Here is a 17,286-nt window from a genome sequence, read left to right on the forward strand (position 1 = left end):
AAAACAGTATAGCAGTTTCTCAAAAAACTAAAAACAGAACTACCATATGATCCAGCAATTCCACTACTGGGTATATATCCAAAATCATGCCGCGGAGCAACTAAGCCCGTGCACCACAACTACTGAGCCTACGCTCTAGAGCCTGTGAGCCACAGCTACTGAGCCCAAATGCCACAACTACTGAAGCCCACACTCCTAGTGCCTGTGCTCTGCAACAAGAAGCCACCACAATGAGAAGCCCACACACTGCAGCGAAGATAGCCCCTGCTCGCCACAACTAGAGAAAGCCCACGCACAGCAACAAAGACCCAACGCAGCCATAAATTAATTAATTAATTTTAAAAAAAGATGTGGTGTATGTATACAATGGAATACTACTTAGTCATAAAAAAGAATGTTATTTTGCCATTTGCAACAACATGGATGGACTTGGAGGCACTAAGTGAAATAAGTCAGACAAAGACAAATACTGTATGATATCACTTACGTATGGAATATGAAAAATAAAACAAACTAGTAAATATAACAAAAAGGAAACAGACTCACAGATACAGAGAACAAACTAGTGGTTACCAGTGGTGACAGTGAAGAGGGAAGGGGCAAGACATGGGTAGGAGAACAAGAAGTACAAACTATTAGGTATAAAATAAATAAACTATAAGGATATATTATAAGACACAGGGAATATAACTAATATCTTATAATAACTATAAATGGAGTATAACCTTTAAAAATTGTGAATCACTATGTTGTACATTTGAAACTTGTATAATGTTGTACATCAACTATACCTCAATTTTAAAAAGTATTTTTTAAATACTGTATGCTTCCACTCATATGAGATACCTAGAGTAATCAAATTCACACACAGACAGTAGAATGGTTGTTACCAGGGACTGCTGTAGGGGAAAATAGAGAGTTACTGTTTAGTGAGTACAGAGTTGCAGTTTTACAAGATGCAAATAGTTCTGGAGATGATTAATGATGATGGTTACACAATGTGAATTTCTTAATGCCACTGAATTGTACACTTAAAAATGGTTACAATGGTAAAATTTATGTTATGTGTATTTTATCACCATTAAATAGGTTTTTAAAAAGCAGACGGGGAAAAGACACATTATAAATAATGGAGCAAAGATAAGGATGATGGCAGATTTGTTGGAAATGATACAGGGTAGTGGAGTACCACCTTTAAAATTCTGAAAGAAATCTGTCAACCTAGAGTTCTATAACATGCAAAAGTATCTCTCAAAAATGAAGGCAGGGTCTTTCTTAGTGGCACAGGGGTTAAGAATCCGCCTGCCAATACGGGGGACACGGGTTTGAGCCCTGGTCCGGGAAGATCCCACATGCCATGGAGCAACTAAGCCCGTGCGCCACAACTACTGAGCCTACGCTCTAGAGCCACGTGCCACAACTACTGAGTCCCCGTGCCTAGAGCCCGTGCTCCGCAACAAAAAGAAGCCACCGCAATGAGAAGCCTGTGCACCACAACGAAGACTAGCCCTTGCTCAGCGCAACTAGAGAAAGCCACACGCAGCAACGAGGACCCAACACAGCCAAAAATAAATAAAAATAAAAAATAAATTTATGAAAAAAAAATGAAGGCAAGACTTTCTCAGACATACAAAAGCTGCAACAATTCACTGTCTTCAGATTCTTATAAGAAGAAATGTTAAAGGAAGACTTCAGGCAGAAGGAAAACAGTGCCAGATGGAAGTCTGGATATACACAAAGAAATGAAGAACACCAGAAATGGTAACTATGTAATAAGTATATGACAGTTTTTTTTAGTATTTAAATCTCCTAAAGGTTAACTGACTATTTAAACAAAATTAACAACAAATGTTGTATGGGCTTTATAACATATGTAAAAGTAAAATATATGAAAACAAAAACATAAAGGTCAGGTAGAGAGAATGGGAGCATATTATTGTAAAATGTTTACGTTATATGTTAAGTGGTATAATATCACTTAATGGTAGACAGTGATAAGTTAAAGATATGTATAATGAATCCTACAGCAAACACTAAATTAAAAACAAAAACCAAAAAACAGAGTGATAGCTAATAAATCAAACAAGGTGATAAATGGAACTATAAAAACTAACAAAATCAAAGCTGTATAAAAAGAGAGAAAAGGGAAGGAAAAACAGATGGGACAAATAGAAAACAAGTAGCAAGATGATAAATTTAAACTTACTCATATCAATTGTCTCATTAAATGTAAATGGTCTAAATAATTCAATTAAAAGGCAGAGATTTTCAGAATGGCTATAAAAGCAAAACTCAACTCTATACTGCCTATGAGAAACACGCCTTAAATACAAAAACACAGATATAGGTTAAAAGGAAGCACGTAGAAAAAGCTATACTATGCTAATACTAATCAATTATTGGAATGGCTATATTTATATAAGACAAAATTTCAGAGATTTCAGGACAAAGAATATTACTAAACAAGGTCATTTCATAATGATAAATTCATTAAGAAGTCAAAAGAATGCTAAAAGTTTATGCACCTAACAACAAATTCAAACTACATGAAACAAAAAAATTACAGAAATTCAGGGAGGGACAGACAAATCCATAATTACAGCCAAAGATGTCAATACCCTCTCTCAGTAATTGATTGAACAAGTCAACAGAAAATCAGTAAGGATTTAAAAAAGAAACAAAAAAAAAAAACGATACTAGCAGCCAACTTGACCTTATTGACATTTATACAACACTTCACCCAACAAGAGAATACACATTCTTTTCAACAGCACATGTTCCCCAACCACAGTGAAGTTAAAGTAGGAATTAATAAAAGGAAGATCCTTTTGAAAATCCCCAAATATTTAGAAAATAACACACTTTTGTGTAACCTGTGGGACAAAAAAAATAAGCCAAAGGAGAAAATAAGTATTTTGAACTGAATGAAAATAAAAACACAATATATCAAGTGGCGTGATAACCTGCTAAAGTGGTATCTGAAGAGAACTTTTATAGCACTAAATGCCTTTATTAGAAAAAAAAAAAAGTTCTCAAATCAATGGCCTCAGTGTCCACCCTAAAAAAAAAAAAAAAAAAAAAACTAGAAAAAGAAAAGCAAATTAAACCTAAAATAGAAGAAAGTAAATAATAAAGGCCAGAGCAGAAGTCAATGAAATAAACAGAAAAGCAATACAGAAAAATCAACAGAAGTAGAAACTGGTCCCTGGAGATCAGTAAAATTGATAAACCTCCACCAGACAAATCAGGAAAACAAAGCAAGAGGACACAAATTACCAATATCAGGAATGAGAGAGGTGACATCACTACAGATTCTACAAATATGAAATGGATAATAAGGCAATATTATGAAAAACTTTATGTCAATAAATTCAACAACTTAGATGAAACAATTCCTTGAAAGTCAAACCATGAAGTTCACTTAAGAAATAAATAACCTGATTAACCCTATATCTATTTTTTAAAAAAGTTAAATTAATAGTGGAAAACCTTTTCATAAGGGAAACCGCAGGCCCAGATGGCTTTCCTGGTGAATTCTACCAATCATTTAAGAAATAAACAATACCAGTTATATGCAAACTCTTCTAGAAAACTGAAAAGGAGGCAATACCTCCCAACTTATTCTATGATGCCAGTATTACCCTGACACCAAAGCCAGACAAAGACATTACTAGAAAAGTACATTACTGACCAGTATCCTTCAGGAACATAGAACATTTCTAAACAAATTTTAGAAAACTGAATCCAACAATATATAAAAAGGATAATATATCCTAACCAAGTGGAGTTGGTCCAAGGAATGTAAGGATGGTTTAATGTTTGAATAATCAATCAGTGTAATTTACCATATTAACAAACTAAAAAAATGTAAAACCATGATCATCTTAATAGACACAGAAGAAGCATTTGAAAAAAGCTGACATTCATTCCTGATTTTTTTAAAAATCCCTCACCAATTAGGAATAAAAGGGAACTTCCTAACCTGATAAAGCCCATCTATGACAAACCCACAGGGAACACCATGCCTAATACTGAAAGACTGAATGCTTTCTCCTTAAGATCAGAAATAAACTAAGAATGTCCTCTCTCACCACTTCTACTCAACATTATACTGGAAGTTCTAGACAATAAGGCAAGAAAAATAAATAAAAAGGATTCAGATTGGAAAGGAAGAAGTAAAACTGTCACTATTCACAGATTACACGATTGCCTATATAGAAATCTGAAGGAATCTACCAAAAGACTACTAATAAGCGAGTTTAACAAGGTGGCAGAATAGCAGGCCAATACAAAAAATTCAAGTGCATTTCCATCTACCAGTAATGAACAATCAGGACTTGAAATTTTAAAATAATATCATTTATAATATACTCCAAAATATGAAAAATAAATCTGACAAAATACGTGAAAGGTGTGTACACTGGGAATGACAAAAACACTGCTGAGAGAAATTAAAGAAGACCTAAATAAATCAAGAGATATATCACGTCCAGGGACTGGAGGACTCGGTTGTGTCAATACGCCAGTTCTCTCCAAACTGACCTAAAGATTTAATGCAATCCCGATAGGCTTCTTGTATAAATTGTTACCAGATTCTAAAACTCACATGGAAATATAAAGGAACTAGAATAGTCAAAAGGAAGGACAAAGTTGGAATACTAACACTACCTGATTTCAAGACTTATTATAAACCTGCATTAATTAAGATAGTGTGGAACTGGTGTAAAAATAGACAAATAGATCAATGGAACAAAATAGAGCCCAGAAATAGACCCACACATATGTGGAAAACTTATTTTCAACAAAGGTGCAAAGGCAATTCAGTGGAGAAAGGATGGTCTTTTCAACAAAAGACACTGGAACAATTTTATATCTATATACAAAAAAGCAAACTTCCATTCATAACCCACAATATATACAAATTTAACTATAAATGGGTCATTGACCTAAATGTAAAAACTCAAATTATAAAACTTCTAGAGGAAAACATAGGAAAAAACCATTGTTACTTTGAGTTAGGCAAAGTTTCTTAGATATAACAAGAAAAGAATGATGCAAAGGGGAACAAATAGATAAATCGGATTTTATCAAAATTTAAAACTTCTGCTCTTAAAAGAACACTGTTAAGAGAAGGAAAAGAGCCACACGGGGGAGAAAATATTTGGAAATCATATATCTGATAAAGGATTTGTATCCAGAATATATCAAGAACTTTCAAAATTCAATAATGAGGGGGCTTCCCTGGCGGTCCAGTGGTTAAGACTCTGCACTTCCTTGGGACTTCCCTGGTGGCGCAGTGGTTAAGAATCTGCCTACCAATGCAGGGGACACGGGTTGGAGCCCTGGTCCAGGAAGATCCCACATGCTGCAGAGCAACTAAGCCTGTGCGCCACAACTACTGAGCCGGCGTGCCACAACTACTGAGCCCACGCACCTAGAGCCCGTGCTCCACAAAGAGAGAAGCCACCGCAATGAGAAGCCCACACACCACAACGAAGAGTAGCTCCCACTTGCCGCAACTAGAGAAAGCCCACGCGCAGCAACGAAGACCAACGCAGCCAAAAATAAATAAATAAATAAATTTATTAAAAAAAAAAAAAGACTCCGCACTTCTACTGCAGGGGGCATGGGTTCGATCCCTGGTCAGGGAACTAAGAGCCCACAAGTCACGTGTCACGGCCAAAAAAAAAACGAACAAAAAACAACCCAATAAAAAATGCATAAGGCGTATGAACACTTCTCCAAAGAAGACAGATGAATAGTAGATAAACACATGAAAAAATGCTCAACTTCATTAGTCATTAGAGAAATGCAAACTAAAACAATGAAATAGCACTGCCCACCTGTTAGAATGGCTAAATTAAATTAAAAAGACTAACCATACCACATGTTGATGAGAATGTGGAGGAACTGGAACTCTCCTACACTGCCAGTGGGGATGCAAAATGGCACAACCACTCTGGAAAACAGTCAGTTTCCTAAAAATATAAACATCTGATCCAGGCATTCCACTCCTATGTATTCACCCAAAAGGAAGGAAAGCTTTTTAATGTCCTTTCAAAGGTTGGTACACAAATGTTCATAGTAGCTTTATTTGTAATAGCCCCAAACTGCAAACAACTCAAATGTCCATACCACTCATAAGTAACAAGGAACGAACTCTTGGTTCACAATAATGTACAACATGGATGGGTCTTGAAATAATTACACTGAATGAAAGAAGCCAGGAAAAGAATACATAAAACAACAAGTTCCTACTATATAGCACAGAGAACTATATTCAATATCCTATGATAAACCACAATGGAAAAGAATATTTTTTTAAAAAGAATGTATGTGTGTGTGTATATATATATATATATATATATAACTGAATCACTTTGCTGTACAGCAGTAATTAACACTGTAAATTAACTATACTTCAATTTTACATATATATTGTTTTGGCTGCACCACGCGGCACGGGGGATCTTAGTTCTCCGACTAGGTATCCAAACTGTGCCCCCCTGCATTGGAAGCATGCTGTCTCAACCACTGCACTGCCACGGAAGTCCCCAATTTTTTAAAAAAAGAAAAAGAATACACACTGTTTCTAGTCCATTTATATAAAATTCTAGGATATGCAAACTAACAGATAGTGACAGAAAGCAGAATGGTTGTTGGAGGGTGGGGGAGATGGATTACAAAATGACAGGAAGAAACAACCAAAAACCAAAAACCAAAACCCCAATTCAAAAGAAAAAAGCCACCCTGGATTTCTACAGGTGTTTTTACCTGAATGGAACTAGTGGCTTTTATTTGAGATAAGCTGAGATCTGGATGTAGTGTTTAAACTTTCTCTAGATATTTCCCATCGTGTTATTTTTAGAGCTAGCATGGGATTAAATAGCACTCACTAATATACCGTGACAACTGGCAAACAAACAGAGGTAAACGCCAGAGGAACCGTTCACACTTCCAAGGCCTCTAGTTGGTCCAACGAGCAGTTACAGAGACAGAAAGCATCACAAGAAAACACAGTGACAGCTTTTTAAGAACCATGAAAGGAGAGAGAAGAACAGCAAAATGTTTCCAATAAAATCTTACTCATGTTTCCAGAAAAGCAATTCTAACTTGTCCATAATGGAACAAGGAAAAAGCGAAAAGGTCGTCTTTCACGTTCAACATTTTTCTACCTAAGTTTTACGTGTATATGTACAGTTTTACAGCACTAAAGTGAAACCACGAGGGGAAAATGCAAAAGGTAGGTTCTGCTCTGTAAGTAAATTTATCATCACATTTGCTCTCGTTTCCTTCCACCCATTTATCTTTTCAAGTTGCCAAGAACATCCCTGGGAATAATCACCTCCTACGTCAAAAGCTGGGGATAGGATAATTGGCATCTGATGATGGGAGATGACATCTTTAAATAGTTACTTTTAACTTCATAACATATATTTCATCTTTAACCATGTATATACTGCTTCAACTCCTAGCTTTAAAAGGCGGGGGGGGGGGGTGTATATTGGAAGATGCCCCAATAACAAGCATAAATTCTCCAAAACTTTGCAACGGCTAAAAAAAAATTTTTGAAACCCATTAGATCAAGTGTCACTTATGTAACAATGATCTTAAAATACAAGGCCTAGGAAAAGGTCAACATCCATCCTATCTATCTATCTATCTATCTATCTGTCTGTATGTCTGTCTATCAGAATGACTTCCTGGTTAATGAGTAAAGGTTTGAGTTTTTGAAATATCATATACTATGAATAAACCTAAAGGAAAATAAATGATTCTTTGCGGTACTAATAAACACACACCATGTATCATTCACGTGAGATGCTGGTACTACTTTATACAAAGTGGCAACATATGTGAAGGAACCCATTTGGGACATTCACATAATGTTACTTACAAGCTCGTAATACTGGAAACCAAAGGAATTTGTTCTGTTTGATACCAACACACTCACACCCATAACACGTCTCCACCACATTGGGTGGACCTCGGCCAAGACATCACACAAAGTGTGTGGCTGATTGTTTCTACCTCATCCAAACCAACTCTGCACAAAGTTGAAAATGAGAGCCTCAAGCAAGAGCAAATGCAACTCCCGTAGCCCAGTAGCACTGATGGCCGGCTCACTCACCGGCAAGCAGATGCTTGCAGCACTGTTTGCTTAAGGCTGCTACAGTACGGCAGAACGTTATCTTAGGAAAGCAATGACCCTGACATCTATGCTAAAGAACCTTCCACATGTGTGCACTGGGAGCCACGTGCAAAGATGCAAGAGCAGCTCTGCTTGTAATGAAGAAAACTTGGAAACAACCTAGGTGGCCAGCAATAGGGGATTTATTAAAACTGTGCTACAGTCCCCCAAGCAGACTAGAACACAGCAGTTAAAAGGAATGAGCTAGAGCCATAGGGAATGACATGGTTAGACCTCTGATGCTTTGTAGAGTTAAAATCAAAAAGAAGACATGTTTACAAAATATGCACAATATGTACCATTTGTTGGGGAGAACATCCCCCCCAAAACACTACATTTCCTATGTATAAACACATACCAACAGAAAAAGATGTGGGAAGATCCAAAAAAAACTCCTAAGAGTGGTCACCTCGAAAAGGAGGAGGAGAGAGAGGAGGGAATTGAGAGCTGAGAGGGTGGGAGTCCTCCACCTAATGCAGGACAAGTAATAAGAGAAACAGCGATTTATCCTGTTACTGTCGACTGCTTTTTATATCCATAAAACCGTCACCAACTCTGCACACTAATGTTTGTGCCTCAGATAATCTGGTTGACCTTTTCAGAGTGTATCTGAAAGAAAAAAAAAAAGGGGGGGGGGGAAGAGAAAGAACAAAACTTTTTATTGTTCGTAGCTGCCAACTTGATCTTATTCTGGTTCTGGAATGAACCAATTTAAACTTATTTTTCCAGGGTTAGAGGTTCTAAGATTGACTTGATGAGGTGATATCAGGGCATTCTATACAGCTGTAATTTTTCTGCAGAATTCATCTTTGTACCATTTTCTGTCTGGTTGGCATTATTTGTGAAAGGGAGTTGAAAAAACTACTGCCTCTCTTTCCAAGCTGGGAGACCTTCAGTTTTTCAGAGGTTACACAGGCAACACATCCTGCTTCAGTCCTCACCTTGCTATGTTCTGCAGGGGCCTAGACACTGCCTCTATGTGGCAGGGATTCCTGCTTGGATGGAGTGCCAAAAGAAGGTAAACACAGGTACCACGAACTTTCTAGCTGCTCTTCCACTGAAAATCACAGAAATCTCACATGATGAAATGCCAACAAAATGAATTTAGAATCCAAGACTTATAGGCACCAGCAACAAACAACTGAAATATTCATAGATGGGGGGACTCAATAGTGTTAAGACATTAATTTCCCCCAAATTCAATTATAGCTTCACTACAATCGCAATCAAAATCCGAGCAGGCATTTTGTAGAAACCGATGAGCTGATTCTAAAAAGTATACAGAAAATCATACGGAAACAAAGGACTAGAATAGGCAAAACAGTTTTGTAAAAGAAGAACAAATGTGGAGGATTTACAATACGTGATTTCAGTACTCTCCATAAAATACAATCAAAGACTGTGTGGTAATTGGCATACAGATAGATATACAGATCAATGGAACACAAACCACAGGAACAGACCACACGTACACGGTCAAGTGAATTTTAACAAAGGTACCACGGCAGGTGAATGGAGAGAGGATAATCATTTCAACAAGTGGTGCTGGATATGGGAAAAAATGGACATCAAGCCCAACCTCACACCATACACAAAAATTAACTCAAAATGGATCCTAGACCTAAACATAAAAGTTAAAATGATAAAAATTCTTGGAGAAAACCTTTGTGACCTAGGTAGACAAAGCTTTCTTAGGACACAAAAAAGCATAAAAGAAAAACATTGATAAATTGGACTTCATCAAAATTAAAAACTTCTGCACTTTGAGAGACCCCACTGAGAACATGCAAAGGCAAGCCACCAAGTAGAAGAAAATACTAACAATGCGTATATCTGAAAAAAGACTTGTGTCCAGAACATACAACGAACTCTGATGATTCAAAAATAGGAAGGTGGGCTTCCCTGGTGGTGCAGTGGTCAATAATCCACCTGCCAATGCAAGGGACATGGGTTCAAGCCCTACTCCAGGAAGATGCCACATGCCGTGGAGCAACTAAGCCCGTGAGCCACAACTACTGAGCCCGCGTGCCACAACTGTTGAAGCCCGCGCGCCTAGAGCCCGTGCTCCACAACAAGAGAAGCCACCGCAATGAGAAGCCCATGCACGGCAATGAAGAGTAGCCCCCACTCGCCACAACTAGAGAATGTCTGCGTGCAGCAACAAAGACCCAACACAGCCAAAAATAAAACAAATAAATTTATTAAAAAAAAAAAAAAAAAAGGACTGGGTTTAAAAACAAAAATAGGAAGGCAAACATGCTATAAAAATGGGCAAAAGATTTGAGCAGACATTTCACAAAAGATGTAACAGGGACTTCCCTGGTGGTCCAGTGGTTAAGAATCTGCCTTTCAATGCACGGGACGCAGGTTGGATCCCTGGTCGGGGAACTAAGATTCCCACACGCCACAGGGCAACTAAGCCCATGCACTGCAACTACTGACCCGCGCACATCAACTAGAGAGCCCACATCCCACAATGAAAGATCTTGCGTGTCGCAACTAAGACCCGATGCAGCCAAAAATAAAGAGATAAATAAAAAAGACGATGTAACAAATGGCCAATGAGCGCATGAAAAAGTGCTTAACATCATTAGTCATCAGGGAAATGCAAATTAAAATGAGGTACCACCACATACCCACTAGAGTAGCTAAAATAAAAAAGACAAATGGACCCAGAGATGATCATACTAAGCAAAGTAAGACAAAGACAAATATTATATATCATTTATATGTGGAATCTAAAAAAAATGACACAAATGAGCTTATTTACAAAACAGAAATAGACGCACAGACATAGAAAACAAACTTATGGTTATCAAAGGGGAAAGAGGCGGGAAGGGATAAACTAGGATTTTGGGGTTAACAGATACACACTACTATATATAAAACAGATAACCAACAAGGACCTATTGTATAGCACAGGGAACTATATTCAGTATCTTGTAATAACCTATAATGCAAGAGAATCTGAAAAAGAGATATATATATATAAAATTAATCAGTTTGCTATACATCTGAAACTAACACAACATTGTAAACCAACTATACTTCAATAAAAATAATAATAATAAAAAAATAAAAGACAGGAATTGAAAGATGTGACCCAACTAGAACGCATGTATTTCTGGCAGGAATGTACAATGGCACCACATCACCTGGTCCTCGGCCCCTTATTCCATGTGTCCTCCACGCATTCAATTCACAGGTTCATATAACCTGCCTGGCCCCATCAAGCCTGCTCTAAAACCCTGAATTTATGAGATAAAGCAATGACAGGGGGCTGTGGCCTCTGGCTCTGGGTTCTAAACTGTCCGTCACCAACCACTGCAGCCGCAGGGATGCTGTGAGTAGCTAAGGGAGCCTTCTTCAGGCAAAGTCTTGATTTAGGTTATCAGAGAAAAGCCTGCTGTCGTCACCTCAGGTGACCTAAATATCCAAGCCTGAGGGGTTTTTCTTCCCTCCTCTGCAAGAAAATTAATTTCTGCAAGAACACTTTAAAGCAGTGGTTCTCAAAGCGAGGGCCCCGACCAGCAACACCAGCACAGCCTGGGAGGTTGTGAGAAAGGCAGAATCTCAGCCCCGCTGCAGGGTCCATCTGCATCTTCCCAAGATGGGCAGGTTCAAGTGCCGAGCGTGCTAGGCCACAACCAAGGCGCCATGGAGCTAACGCAGGTGAAAGCCCTTCACACACTGTGAAGTGCTGCTGAAATGGATGCAGCCCTTGCTGGGGAGGGGTGGGGAGGCGGGGTGGCAGGCCGCAAGCAGGGGTGAGGGTGTTGAGGGGGGCCCCGACAGAGGAGCCGGTGGCCGCAGGAGTCCTGCCTGGAAGGAGACAGTGCCTCCAAGACACCTTCATTTTTTCAAGCAGCCTCAACTGTGGTTAATCACTTTTAGACCCACTGCATTTCAGTGGGGTTCGGGTGAATCATTTCAGAGGAGTGAGGGAGTAAAAAGGCTTGAAGGTTTCTAGGACCCTCAGCAAGCCTTTCTGAAAACCTGATAAAAACTGTGACATCCCTTTCCCAGAAACACACACATACACACACATTTTACATACACTTTTGGTGAATTCACAGATTTCTTAGTCTTGAGTGCAGTGGGCACCAGATTAAAAATCTCGGGGAAGGGCTTATCTAGGAAGTTCAGCACCAGGACTCTGCTGGCACCGTAGCTGGAGGGCACTGGCCAAGGAGGTTCTCCAGAACCACAGGGAGGACCACACTGAAAGGAATCGCATGTTTATTTCCTCTACAATACTTTTTGAAGACCTACCTGTGCAGGTACCTCTCTAAGACGCTGGGGCCAGGAAAGACAGATCCTCCATCCAGGTGTCCAAGATTTGTGGCTTCTCAGGGCTCCTTACACCTGTGAGATAAGTAGGATCAGACCTGTGTTCTCTACTTTAGGGCTCACAGAAGGTCACAGGGCCAGCCTCCCTCAGGACACCCCAGACCCTGCGTACCTCAGGCATCCCACCTGCCCATCAAGATACAGATGCACCTCTATCATTCAATCCACCCCCTCCCCTCAGAAGACAAAGCTGAAAAAAGCACCTGTTAGAATCTCATTTCCATTCCACCTGCCAGTTAGTTCTGGGCTCAGCTTACATGTGATGTTCTCTCATTTGCTAATCTCTTTTCACTTTTTATAAGCCCTATCACTTCTGCACAATAATTCCAACAACTCAGTGAACACCAAAAAATGGAGGGGGACAATGGAACCAATTTTATCATCAACCATTCAAAGGCAATGCTCAGTAATACATTTTAATTCTGAAAATGTTCAATTTTTTTTTTTTTTTTTTTTTAAATTAAGGAGCTGCAGTGAGATTTGCACATAGATCTCAAGCACTCCGGGAACAGTATCTCAGAGTTCCTGTCTGAGGGTAAATGTCAGGGCCTTTTCCAGTCACCTGCCCAAACCGTGACATTTAAAGCAACTTGGTGAACACAACTTCCTGGCATGTATAGGTTTCCCATTTGCCTATACACTTGCACAGTGGGCTGTGGACATTCTTAATTTATGTCTCCTTATACCCTGCGAGCATCACTGGTACCAGGCGGCAAAGGTGCATGTAGCAGAAAGTTTTGTGCAGCTAAAAAGCTGCAGACAACCCAAGGCCTTACTCCCAGAAATTGATTAAATCAACTGTGATAGAGCCACTGGATGGGGAAACTGTGCAGCTATTAAAGAGAATAAGGTATCCCATCCATGCATTATATTATAGTATATAATGCAGTATATATAATTTACGATGCATTATTGTAATAGTACACATCACATTAATGTATAAGAGAAACTGTTCATTTTAAAAATAATATATGCTATCACTTAGTACTACAAGCCACTGTATTAGTTAACACATCCATGCATTAATTAATGGAGAATCAAAGTGCACTTTAAAGTCAGTCCATTTGAATAAAAATAAAAGGGCACGTTTGAATGCATAAATGTGAATATGCGTATCAATTGTCTAGAGCATTGGGGCTCAGCCTTTCCCGCGCAGCGGCATCACCTGGAGGAGAGCCTGTTAAAGCCCAGATTGCCCGGCTCCCCCAGCAGGTCTAATTGGGCAGGCCTGGGGTGAGCCGGAGAAGTTGCATTTCTAACCAGCTCCCAAGTGATACTGCTGGTCCCGGGGCCAGGCACACACCCAGGGCTCAACCGTGGCAATCTGGGGGAAGAGGAGCTTTGGGGCTTTTTATTTCAGAAAACTTACACATTCATTCAACAACCCTCGTTGAGCGTCAGCTCCATGCAGGGCAGCCGTGGACCGCCCGAGGGGTCGGGCTAGTAAAGGAACCGCAACCTTTTCCTCCGCCTCCTGGATGCCTCACCCTAGAGGGGAAACTGAGGCCCCGAGACCGGTTGTCCAAAGTCGCGGAGTCTCTCTGGTGGAGCTGGGATTCGAACCCCAGGCTCTGAAATGCCTGCGAGCGTCCTCAGCGCTCCCGAGCTCCAAACGAGTTCCTCCCGCCGAGCCTGTGGGGACTCTGGGGACTCCGGAGACGAGGTCCCCAGCCGCACTCGGACACACAGGGGCGGACGAACCTCCCTGCCCACTGTGCTTCCCTGAGTCCGCGTCGAGCGGCCGGCGCGCGCACGCTTGAGCCCCGCCCCGCCGGCCGCCGCGAAGGGGCGGGGCCGGGCGGGTGCGCTGGGGCCCGCGCTCGTGCCCGTGGGGCGAGCGCACGGGAGTGGCGCCAGAATAGAGGCTCGCCGAGCCGCCATTGTAACGCAGGCGCGGTGGCCAAGTGGTAAGGCGTCGGTCTCGTAAACCGAAGATCACGGGTTCGAACCCCGTCCGTGCCTAGCGTTCTCCTTTCCCTCCAAGGGGCGACTTTTTAGGGGTGGGACAACTTTTCGAGAGTAATCATCGACGTTCTACCCTTCCTGGATCCCGTATTGATCAATAGATCTTCGCCCCTGGGTGCCGACGGAGCCAACTGTTTTCACTCAGTTTAAATTCAGGCTCTCTCCGGCCCGCGCAGGTCAAAGTTCGGGTGGTCCGGCCTCTGCACTGCTGTGCCGCCAACTTGACCCGCGGGGCGTTTGGCTCCCTGCAGACAGTACCCCCTGCAGTCCCCGGACGCCTCGTCCTGTGCGGGATGGAGGAGGGCTCCGGGTGGGCGGGGGCCTTAAACTCCAAGGCCCCGGAGGTCACGTGAAAACCGTGGCCCGAGCAATGATTTTAGCGCAGAAAAACCTACAGCGGATGGCCCTTGGTTCAAGAGCCACTAAGCATTTTTCTGAACATTAAAGTCCAATTGTTTCCACACTAATGAGAGAACTGCCGTTGCCTGACACTGAGCCCACACCCAGAGTCAGCTGGTGTCTGGCTTGCTATTTTTAAAAGGAAATCCATTGTAGGCACTGCGTTAGAGAGGAAATCCTGCCCAGACTTGGAGCTGGTCCGACATGAAAATCTAAAGCTCTCTCCTCTCTCTCTCTCTCTCTCGGAGCCTCCGTTTGCCCCCCAGTAAAATGGATCTCTGGTTAGCGCTGGCGTTTGTAAAGCAGCTGCCGAGAGACTGGCTGTAGAGGCGGCTTCAGTAAACGGAGCTACCGTCGTATGGCACCTGTTTTCTTTGCATCACCACGGGGCTGCTCGAATGCATTTAAAGATGTTATGCAATTACCTCAACCTCCAGGAGCTGGCATATTGTATAATCTGGAAACCAGCTTGACCTAAATTGGGGAAACCTGTATCAGCGCGAGATTCCTACTGGAAGAAAGCATTAATGGAACTCTCGGTGTGTGCCTAGTGGAGCTGGAGTCTGGGGCAACCTCGGTGAACAAGGGTGGGTTCACTCAGAGAGAGGGGGAGATGGATGCGAAGGGGATCGGAGCGGCGGGGGGTAAAGGTCCTCCTCTGCAGCAGAGCGCTCACACTTGTGAGCAGTTCATCAGCGTCCCCTGGAGGCGTAGGTAAAATGCCGAGCGCTGGGCCTCAGCCCCCCCAGAGCGTCTGCATTCTGTTAGTTAGCGGTGGGGCTTGACATTTGCATTTCTAACAAGCTCCCAGGTGATGCTGACGGTGTTAGTTCCGGGACCACCCACTGAGAACCATTCCGCTAAAGAGAGCTATATTCTAAAGCCACATTCTAAACCCAGGAGCAGGTGTGTATGCATGTACACAAACATGTGAGTTAATGCATATAAAAACAGTGAGCACCAGTGCTTCTCACACTTCAGCCTGAGGATCATGTTAAAATTGAGGTCTGACTGTGCGTCTGAGGTGGAGCCGGAAAATCTGCGTTTCTAATTGGTGTTTTAGTGATGCTGATGCCGCCCACACCTCGCTGAGTGTGGGGGGAGGGGGGAAGAAGGATGCACACAAAAATAATGTAACGGAGCAGGACCCTATGGGGCCTTCCCGGGGCAGCCTTCCCCCACATCCTCTGCTTTAGCTCCTCTCTGAAGTACCTAGATAAGTGTTTGATGTGAAAGTGTTTCACAGATGTGAAAAACCCCCACCAAATGGAAGATATTAACTACTTGATGACCATGAGCACGTAGCCCCCAGGCCTCCTGGAGCCTAAGGACTAATAAAGTTAACTCCTGTGCCACTGCCCTGTTACCTCACCATCAACCAACCAGAGACCCGTACAGGAGCTGGTCCCGTACCCTGCGGCCCCCTTCCCTCACTTGGCCTTTAAAAACGCTTTGCTGAAACCCTTCAGGGAGTTTTTGGGGGTTTGGGGGACACGAGCCACCTGTCTCCTTGCATGGCCCTGCGATAAACCCTTCTCTGCTCTAAACCCTGACGTTTCTGTTTGTTTGGCCTCACTGTACATCTGTCACATGAACTTGGGGTTGCTAACAATAACAGTTGTTGCCTCTCTGGAGGGAAGTAGGATGGGGTAGCTGTTGAAAGGATTCCTTCACTTCTTACCCTGTGAACTTTCACATTGTTGGGATTTTCTACCAGATGATTGTATTACGTGTGTAATTTTTTTCCCCCAGAATCACCTCCAAAACCCACAAAGGCAAAGAGAACCTATTAGAACACAGGCAAATTATAACGATCCAGAATTAAGTCATATAAATGCTTGAGTGTTCTCTGCTCTCCACTGGAGTGTTTCATCATTTCTTTTTTAAGTGACACAGAAGTACACTTATGTTCCTCCCTATTAAAAATATCCCCAAGGCTTCCCTGGTGGCGCAGCGGTTGAGAATCTGCCTGCCAATGTAGGGGACAAGGGTTCGAGCCCTGGTCTGGGAAGATCCCACATGCCGCGGAGCAACTAGGCCCGTGAGCCACAACTACTGAGCCTGCGCGTCCGGAGCTTGTGCTCTGCAACAAGAGAGGCCGCGACAGTGAGAGGCCCGTGCACCGCGATGAAAAGTGGCCCCTGCTTGCCACAACTAGAGAAAGCCCTCACACAGAAACGAACACCCAACACAACCAAAAATAAATAGAAATAAATAAAAATAAAAAAAAAAAAACCCAATAATTAAAAAAAAAAAAAAATCCCCAAATAGTCCTCCTCATTAAAAATAAAAAGACCACACTGCCCCCAACAGGCGGGCCAGTATCTGTGGAGCTGGTTAGCTGTCCACACAGATTTTCCTGTCCTTCCCTCCAGAAAATG

At 41.9% G+C, this 17,286-nt stretch overlaps 1 long non-coding RNA gene and 1 other non-coding gene across 2 annotated transcripts in view; one reads left to right on the top strand and one right to left on the bottom strand.

Moving 5' to 3' along the window:
- Positions 1–14,237, bottom strand: part of LOC137778656 (uncharacterized) — a 46,040-nt gene extending 31,803 nt beyond the window's left edge. The window contains exons 1-2 of the long non-coding RNA XR_011076959.1: positions 13,911–14,237; positions 12,464–12,556 (exon numbers count right to left, since the gene is read on the bottom strand). This is a non-coding gene — a long non-coding RNA (uncharacterized lncRNA). The remainder of the gene's footprint in view (positions 1–12,463; positions 12,557–13,910) is intronic.
- A 194-nt stretch (positions 14,238–14,431) lies between these two features.
- Positions 14,432–14,503, top strand: TRNAT-CGU (transfer RNA threonine (anticodon CGU)). The gene has a single exon. It is a non-coding gene; the product is annotated as a tRNA-Thr (tRNA).
- Positions 14,504–17,286: the final 2,783 nt, after the last annotated feature.

Source organism: Eschrichtius robustus, chromosome 16 (assembly GCF_028021215.1).
Source record: "Eschrichtius robustus isolate mEscRob2 chromosome 16, mEscRob2.pri, whole genome shotgun sequence".
Classification (NCBI taxonomy): domain Eukaryota; kingdom Metazoa; phylum Chordata; class Mammalia; order Artiodactyla; family Eschrichtiidae; genus Eschrichtius; species Eschrichtius robustus.